The sequence below is a fragment of the Cibotium barometz genome, chromosome 2 (assembly GCF_041138505.1).
Source record: "Cibotium barometz isolate CiBa-2024 chromosome 2, ASM4113850v1, whole genome shotgun sequence".
Classification (NCBI taxonomy): domain Eukaryota; kingdom Viridiplantae; phylum Streptophyta; class Polypodiopsida; order Cyatheales; family Cibotiaceae; genus Cibotium; species Cibotium barometz.
In genome coordinates, this window is record NC_141047.1 from 71281446 (window position 1) to 71291187 (window position 9742).

Sequence of the window (9742 nt, forward strand, 5' to 3'; positions counted from 1 at the left end):
GATAAAATATACATTTTTCGGCACGATTGTGTGTCAAAAGTGTTTTCTTCAAGTGTTTTGTTTAAGCAATCAGCGGATGTAAAAGATCTTAAAGGCGGTTGCAATGAGTGGAAGAAGATTCACGGTACTCATTTAGTACACGTGACACTCCTCAGCTGTGTTTTCTCAAGAGCTAGATGGAATGATGGTGCTAGTAGCAAAAGTAGCACATCTTACGCGGGGTAGGGTCCCACACTCGGGGCCTTCCCCACCACGGATATCTGGACAGGTGACTAATTCCTCGATTCTTCCAAACCGAACTCGAAAAAACTTCTCTTGCCCGGAAAGCATGGGCGATTCCACCAGGATAAATTTTCCCTAACGTAGTCAAAAGCCTTAACTAATATATATATATATATATATATATATATATATATATATATAAGGGGCTGTTCAGGGTTTCGGAGTGTCCCGATTGATACTCTAGGGGCATCTACTCCTGGGGGTCAACTCAAGACACCGAAACGCCCGGGAATCAAGAAGTGGCAGCTATGCTCAAGAGCATGAAGCCTCCTGTGTTCCGCGGGGAAGAGAGCCAAATTCAAAATTCACCCATTTTCTTGATAATTTTACAAAGAGAGAAGTTTACAACCTCTACGTGGAAACGTTAAAAGGAAGGAACGTGTCATTTCTTTCATTAACTTCATTTCTTAGAGTTTGGAGACAATATTTTGCTGATGTGAAAATTCCCAAGAAAACTAGAATGGAGGTTTGTCAAATTTGTGCAGAGCTTAAAGCCAAAAGAGATGTTGCAAAGACATTTGAAGAAAAAGATATGTTTGATTTGTGTTTTTTGTACATTTTAATTTATGAATGAGAATTTCAAGTGGTATAATTTAAACTAGCTTTACATTGTTTTGAGTTTTCAGGTCCTATTCTACAAGCACTTAAAGCTCATCGATGAGAACAACAAAGTACAGAGCGTCAAAAGCTAGCAAAGCATCGAAAGAAGTGCCTTGAGCAGAAAGAAATGTATTTGGGATTAGTCATAGATGGAATGGATCAAAAGAAGATGTTGATACCCCATTTTATGCGTGCTCCAAAGAATTTGAAGGAAGAGAATTTCATACAACTACATGTTGTTGGAGCCCTCATCTTTAACGACATCATGACGTCGAAAGTTTTTATAAACTTTCCAAATTTACACAACGAACCTAACTTGACCATCACCATAATTTAGAAAATAGTAAGTGAATGATGGCAAGGAGAATTACTTGGCACACTTTACGTGTAGCTAGATAATATGGCAAGGGAAAACAAAAATCAAATAGTGCTTGCTTATTTGAGTATGTTGGTGCAGCAGTTTTCAAAAAGGTCAAACTTGGATTTTTGTGGGTGTCACACTCATGATCAAATTGATCAGATGTTTAGCAGGTTTTCAGTCAAACTTGCTGAGAAAAGTGCATTTGACCTTCCAGAGGTGTGCACAATTCTTAAAGAAGCGTATGATCCTGCGCCAGAAATTCATGTTTTGAAAGGCACCTATGATTTTAGAGAGTTTGCAATAGGTGGAGATTTTACAAGCCCTGCATTTGCTCAGCTTAATGACCATAGTTTCCAAAATCGATTCAAAATAAAAGAAAAATAAGTTGAAACACGTTTGTGGTGTAAGAAGTACTCTAACTCAGAGGCATGGCATCCTCAGGATGGTTTGAAGTTTTCCCAGAACAACAAATTCTTCAGGCAGCAAAAATGCTTTTGGCATCAAGCATTGAAGCAAAAAAAGCTCAAAAAGAAAAGCGAGCCATCAATTATTAGCAATGTTTGATAGAAATTAAAGAGACCATACAATCAGCACATGTGTATTTTCCAGCTTGCTCACTTGGATGGTGGAATACATTTTTTCATAAGCAAGAAATCTTGATTGAGGAAGTTCAAAGCACTTCAAGATCATTGATGAATCTAGAGCCCTTTCTTTGGAGGGTACAAGAACTTGAAGACCGTGATGATAATATTCAAATGCCAAATTAACAAACAAAATTGCCTGAAAAATTGCAAACATTGGTGCATGGGGAGACTCGCAAAGCGTATGTTGGTGCTAGAAGGACTAGTCAACGACGGCTACAAGAGAAGGAAATGTGGGAAGGAAATATTGAGGAGCTCACTATAGGTGCAATAATTGCAGTGTTAGCAAAACAAATGATGAAAGCGGATGTCCTTTTTGGTTGGCAAAGGTACTTAAAGTCCTTGAGGAAAATGGAAAAGTAAGCGCAATTGAGGTCCACTGGTACAAGGTCAATGGAGATGATGCATTATCAGGAAAATATTATCCAGAGATGATTCGAGTAAATAAAAAAGGAAAGAAAGCAAATCGTAGTCGTCGTGTGGATAGCCTAAGCATGGAGGATGTGGAAGTTCTTGTTTATGGTTTTACCTTGAAAAAAACGGGTCATCTACGAGAACAAACCAAAAAAATTCTTCTGGAGAGAAAGTCAAAGATTTGACACGAGAGGCATAAGACCTCTCATTGTAACCAATTTTGTGGACATTATTATTTTATTACAAATTGAGTATTTTTTCTCAAAACATGTGTGATTTTATGAGCAACTCTATTATCTTTCAAAGTATTGAAGTGTAAAACTTGCACTTTTTAACAGTTTTTTTGAGCTTTTTAGAAGCTCGTAAAAAATAGTGTTTTTTGAGCTTTTTAGGAGCTCGTAAAAAATAGTGTTTTTTGAGATATTTTAGCATTTTCAAAAATGGGTTGTATTTTTTATGGTTTAGTTGTACTTTTAAATGGTTGGATGTTATTACCCACACATCAATCCATATCATCCATACATCCATCCACATCATCCACATCAATCCACATTATCCACTCATCCATCAATCCACATCATTCATACATCCATTCACATCAATCCACATTACCCACACATCAATCCATATCATCCATACATCCATCCACATCATCCACATCATCCACATCAATCCACATTATCCACTCATCCATCCACATTATCCACACGTCAACCCACATTACCCACACATCAATCCACATCATTCATACATCCATTCACATCAATCCACATTACCCACACATCAATCCATATCATCCATACATCCATCCACATCATCCACATCAATCCACATCAATCCACAATTCATTTGATTTGCATCACATATCATCACATCTATTTACCTTTCATTCTCATCACTTCTATTCTCATCACATCCATCCATCCATTCTTTCCCGTCTATCTGATTCGCATTACATCTCATCACATCTATTCACCTCACATTCTCGTCACTCCTATTCTCATTGCATCCATCCATCCATTCATTCCTTGATTCACATCACATATCATCACATCTATTTACCTCTCATTCTCATCACTTCTATTCTCTTCACATCCATCCATCCATTCATTCCCATCTATCTGATTCGCATCCCATCTCATTACATGTATTTACCTCTCATTCTCATCACTTCTATTCTCATCACATCCATCCATTCATTCATTCATTCCCATCTATCTGATTCGCATCACATATCATCACATCTATTTACCTCTCATTCTCATCACTTCTATTCTCACCACATCCATCCATCCATTCATTTGCATCTATCTGATTCGCATCCCATCTCATTACATCTATTTACCTCTCAATCTCATCACTTCTATTCTCATCACATCCATCCATCCATTCATTCCCATCTATCTGATTCGCATTCCCATCCATCTGATTCGCATCCCATCTCATGACATCTATTTACCTCTCATTCTCATCTATCTGATTCATATCACATCTTATCACATCTATTTACCTCTCATTCTCATCACTTCTATTCTCATCACATCCATCCATCCATTCATTCACATCTATCTGATTCGCATCCAATCTCATCACATCTATTTACCTCTCATTTGTTGAGATATCGAGCTCGTCTAGTGAGGCGGTGGCCACTGATGACCCTCCTGGGGGATAGGCCCCACACTTACACCACTGGCATGGTTGGTGAGATCTGATATGCGGCCAGTGGGATGACAGGATGTGTGACAGCCATTCTAGAGATTGGCATAGTTATAGTGCCAGCTCATTTAGTCGGGTTCACACTATAGAGAACCCGTGTATGTATTGGTTGAGTACCTTTCATATTATGAGTACTCTTATCTTGTATATGGTGTGTTGTGTTGAGTGAAGAAGAAGATTTTCAGCCTCTCACCTTGTGTGTTCTCTATTAGGGTTTTGTGTGTGTGTGTGTGCTTGCAAGAGCTCAAGCTCTCTTCCCCCTTGCATCTTTTCATGGTATCAGAGCCTGGTTCGTGCTAAGGGCTGAGCTGCAAGCAAGAGAACCAAGCAAGAGAACCACAGGAAGCGGTACGAGGGTAAGAGCTTCAACTACTCTTCCCTATTTGTGTTGGTGACTACACCCTTGTCGGGAGCTCTACGGGAGGCACCGGCAACGATCTCTGATTGAGGAGCTTTCTTCGTGGGAGTAAAGCTATAGGGCAACAATTCTGTTCTATCGGACTTAATTTTCTGGGCCGAAAACGCGTTTCAGGCGCGTCTGGACCTCCGTTTTTCAGAAAGCAAGTGATTTCGAGCACTACGGGTAAGTCATCGATTCCTTGCAGAACTCTGTTTTTAAGAACTGCAGGAAGACAGATTGACTGTGCAGACACTGTGGGTGCTGCAAAGAGGTCTACAGTTGCCATTGGGTGTATGTATGCACATTGAGGTCACTGGTTGTGACATTTGAGAGTACTACAGTACCGCTGCAGAAAATACAGCAGTTTGTACAGAAAAACCAAAGTGTTGTTTCTGGTAAAATTGTGTGTTTGACAAGATGTCAAAGGATGGGATTACCCAGATTGTGGCTGAGAAGCTAGATAAGAATAACTTCCATGCTTAGAGGTTCAGGTTAACGAATTTCCTGATGGAAAAGGGCTATTGGGACTACATAAAAGGTGAGCATGAAGAGGCACCGGAGATACCGGACATAAATCCTACTGCTGCAGATGTGAAAGAGTTTAAAGACTGGATCCAAGGAGCCAGGAAAGTCATGTATTGGCTCTCCATTAGTATACAGGACACCATGATTGGGCACATTCAGGATGCCAAATCCCCCAAGGAGGCGTGGGACACCTTGGTAAAGCTCTATGAAACAAATACCAAGGCACGTAAGATACAGTTGAAGAATGAACTTCATACTGTAGAGAAAAAGAGCATGTCTGTGAATGACTATGCGCTGAAGATAAAGGGTATTGTGGAATCCCTTGCATCTATTGGTGTGTCAGTAGATAATGATGACAAGGTGGAAGTATGTCTACGTGGTCTCGGGCCACAATACAAAGCGTTCAAGATGTCTATTCAGACTCGGGAAAACATTCCCAACTTTACAGATTTGGTGTCTATGCTGATTATAGAAGAGAAGAGCTTGGGTAAAGACCAACAGTCTTCACAAGCCAAAAACAGTTCGGAGCAACAGGCCTTCTACACAAGTTCAGGAAGAGGACGAGGTAGAGGAGGCCATGGACGCGGTCAAGGAGGTGGCCGAACAGGTAATCAGAATTATGGCCAGCAGCAACAACAACAGTCCCAGAATACACAACAACAACAACAACAACACACAGGTGAAAGAGGCAGATTCAGAGGCAGGGGGAGTCAAAGAGGCCATGGAAATTGGCAAAGGCAGTATAATGATGCACGTGAATGCTATTATTATGGTAAGCCTGGACATGTGCAGGCAGAATGCTATAAGAAGTAGGCTGACATGCAAAATAGGAAAGTGCAGCAAAACAACTATGCATCCTAAGCAGAAATAATGAGGATAATGAAAGGTTGTTTGTTATGCAGCATGTCGTGAATGCCATGTCTGAAAATGTTGACGCAGCACAAAAAGATGATGTATGGTATGTGGATTCGGGTGCTTTGAACCACATGACAAGTCATGGGGAGTGGTTCAAGGAGATGAAAAACCCAGAAAGACCAAGTTTTGTGGAAACAGGGGATAACACTGCTCATCCAATTGCCCATGTTGGAGATGTGCCATTGTCTATGCAGGATGGCAAAGTGAAGTACCTTGCAGATGTACTTCACGTTCCGAACATAACAAAAAATCTGGTTTCAGTTGGCCAGATGATTGAGTAGGGTTTGCAGGTTAGGTTTAACCCTAATGGTTGTTATGTTGAAGACTTCAAAGACAAGTGCAGGTTGGTTGCAAAAGGCAACAGAGTGGACAGAATGTTTACGTTGAATATAGACATGCCTGAAATGAGTGCTGCGATGTTTGCAAATGGTTGCAGACACAGACATTTGGCATAAAAGGATTGGACATGTGAATGTGCAGAGATTGAAGTCTATGCAGACTAAGGGAATTGTGACAGAGCTGCCAAAATTTAAAGTGGAAGGTATGCAGAAAATATGTGAAGCATGCCAATTTGGGAAGCAAACAAAGCATGTGTTTCCACGTAACAGATATGTGAGCAAAAATGCACTAGATGTTGTGCATTCAGATGTTGGGGTCCTACTAAGACCATATCTATGGGAGGCTACAGGTATTATGTGACTTTCATTGATGACCACACAAGGAAAGTGTGGGTATATTTTATGAAGGAGAAGAGTGAGGTGTTCACTCACTTTCAGAATTTCAGAGTTTTGGTTGAAAAGCAAACAGGGAAATATGTAAAGTGCCTAAGGTCAGATGGAGGGGGAGAGTACTTCTCCAATGAGTTCTCTGAATTTTTGAAGAAGAATGGTATTCGGAGACAGTTTACATGCAAATACACTCCGCAGCAAAATGGAGTTGCTGAGCGGAAAAACAGGCACATTGCTGAGATTGCACGAGCATTGATGGAAGAGAAGAATATGCCACATAGCTATTGGGCTGAGGCTGTTTCTACAGCAGTATACATCATGAACAGGATTCCAACTGCAGCCATACATGATGTAACTCCAGAGGAGAGGTTTACTGGGACAGAAAACTAGATTTGTCTCATCTGAAAGTCTTTGGATGCATTGCATATGTGCATGTGCCAGATGAGCTGAGAACTAAGCTGGATCCGAAAGCTGAAAAATATGTATTTATTGGATATTCCCTTGAGCAAAAGGGATACAGGTGTTATAACCCTGGTACACGTGAGTTGAGGGTAAGCAGGGATGTTGTCTTTGATGAGATGAGCATCTGCTATGCTGCTGGAAAAGAAGCTGTTGGGGCAAATGTGAGTGGAAGTGTGGTTGCACAGAATGCAGGTCAGCAATCACAGTCTTTGAGTGGACCAGGAGAGTCCTTATCTAGTGGGTCTGTTGATAGACCATGGAGTGGCAGGCTGCGTCATAATACGAGTCCTGCAAATGTGGTTAGTACATCACGTAAAGGAAAAGAGAAAGTGGTTGAGCCCCTTGGTATGCCTGACATTTCTGCAGGGCATTCTCATGTTGATAGAGAGTCTAGTGGCTCAGATATATGAGCCTTGATGAGGAGCTTGGGATCCCAGCTATGAGAACACCTGGTGTAAAGAAGGCTATGGAAGCCATGAATAAAAAGCTGCGAAGATCTGGGAGAGTGAAAAATCCTGTGCAGAGATTTACCTATGATGGTTATGTGGCACATCACTATGCATAGCATGGTTTGACAAGATTTCTGAATATCTTGTCACTATTGGTTTTCATGTAGCCAATGCAAATTTTTGGCTGTATGTGAGACACAGTGATAGAGGGGTTGTGCTTGTTGTCATCTATGTTAGATGACCTGATCATTACGAGGGACCATGATGCAAAGATCTTTGATGTAAAGATCTTGCTTAGACAGAAGTTTAAGATAAAGGATCTGGGAGAGCTCAGATATTTCTTGGGCATTGAGGTGATTAGGTCACCACATGGTATTGGATTACTGCAGAGACAGTATGGCTTGGACATGTTGTCCAAGTATGGTATGACAGGCTATAAGCCTATCTCAGTGCCATTGGATCAGAATGACAAGTTGAGTGTGGATTCAGGAAAGATTTTGGAGGATCCTACTATGTATAGGCGCACAGTAGGAAGCTTGATCTACATGACGATCACCAGGCCAAATTTGAGCTATACTGTTGGGTTGGTGAGTCAGTTTATGCAAGTTCCATGGAAGCTGCATTTGGATGCAGCTTCCGTGGAACTTGCAGACCTCACATACCTCAGTATGCGTCTTAATGCAAAGTAGACCTCACATACCTCAGTATGCGTCTCAATGCATTTGGATGCATTGAGACGCATACTGAGGTATGTGAGGTCTACTTTGCATTGTGGACTATTTTATGAAACTGGGACAGAGATATGTGTACATGGGTACACAGACGCTGATTGGGCTGGTAGTATCTCAGATAGAAGATCTACTAGTGGATTCATGTTTTCTTTGGGGAGTGCTACTGTGACTTGGAGCAGCAAGAAACAGCCTATGGTTGCTCTATCTAATACTACAGAGGCCGAGTATAGAGGTGCTGCTATGGCAACATGTGAGGTAGCTTGGTTGAGAAAGCTACTTGCACATTTGGGTCTATCAGTGGTGGATAGACAAGTTGTCATTTTTTGTGACAACATTAGTAGTATACAGTTGGCCAGGAACCCAGTTTTTCATGCTCGCACACACGAAAAGCATATAGAGATCCACTACCATTTTGTCAGAGAGAAGGTTTTGGCAGGAGACATTGACCTTGTTTATGTCAGCAAACAGGATCAGGTCGCTGACATCTTCACCAAACCATTGGGTACAGAGAAACTCCACAGATTCAGGGCTTCGCTTGGTGTACATGAGATGGAGTTGTGAGCTCAAGGTGAGTGTTGAGATATCTAGTGAGGCGGTGGACACTGATGACCCGCCTGGGGGATAGGCCCCACACTTACACCATTGGCATGGTTGGTGAGATCATGGGTGATATGCAGCTAGTGGGATGACAGGCTATGTGACAGCCATTCTAGAGACTGGCATAGTTATAGCGCCAGCTCATTTAGTTGGGTTCACACTATAGAGAACGCTAGTATGTATTTGGTTGAGTACCTTTTCATAGTGTATACTCTTATCCTTGTATATGGTGTGTTGAGTGTTGTGAGTGAAGAAGAAGAAGATTTTCAGCCTCTCACCTTGTGTGTTCTCTTTTAGGGTTTTGCGAGTGTGTATGTGCTTGCAAGAGCTCAAGCTCTCTTCTCCCCTGCATCTTTTCATGAAGCACCTAAATCAACATACCATACATCATCCTTACATGTTGTTATATCATTTCCTGACACAGCATTAACTACATGTTGCATAACAAACATGCTCTCATTATCCTCATTATTTCTGCTAGAGGATGCATAGTTGTTTTGCTGTACTTTTCCATTTCGCATGTCACTTTGCTTCTTATAGCAATCTACCTGCACATGTCCAGGCTTACCATAGTAAAAACACCCTCATGTATCATTATGCTTCCTTTGCCAATTACCATGACCTCTTTGACTCCCCTTGCCTCTAAAAACTGGCTTCTTCCAGTTGTGTGTTGTTGTTGTGAATCATCAAATTGTTTTTGCTCTGCTGACCATAATTTTGATTACATGTTTGACCACCACCTTGACCACATCCACGACCTCTACCTCGTCCTCTACCTGCACTTCTGTAGAAGGCCTGCTGCTTTGAATTGTTTTTTTTTTCTGTGAAGACTATTGATCTTCACCCAAGTTCTTCTCTTCAATGATCGGCATTGACACCAAATCTGTGAAGTTGGGAATGTTCTCCTGAGTCTGAATGACG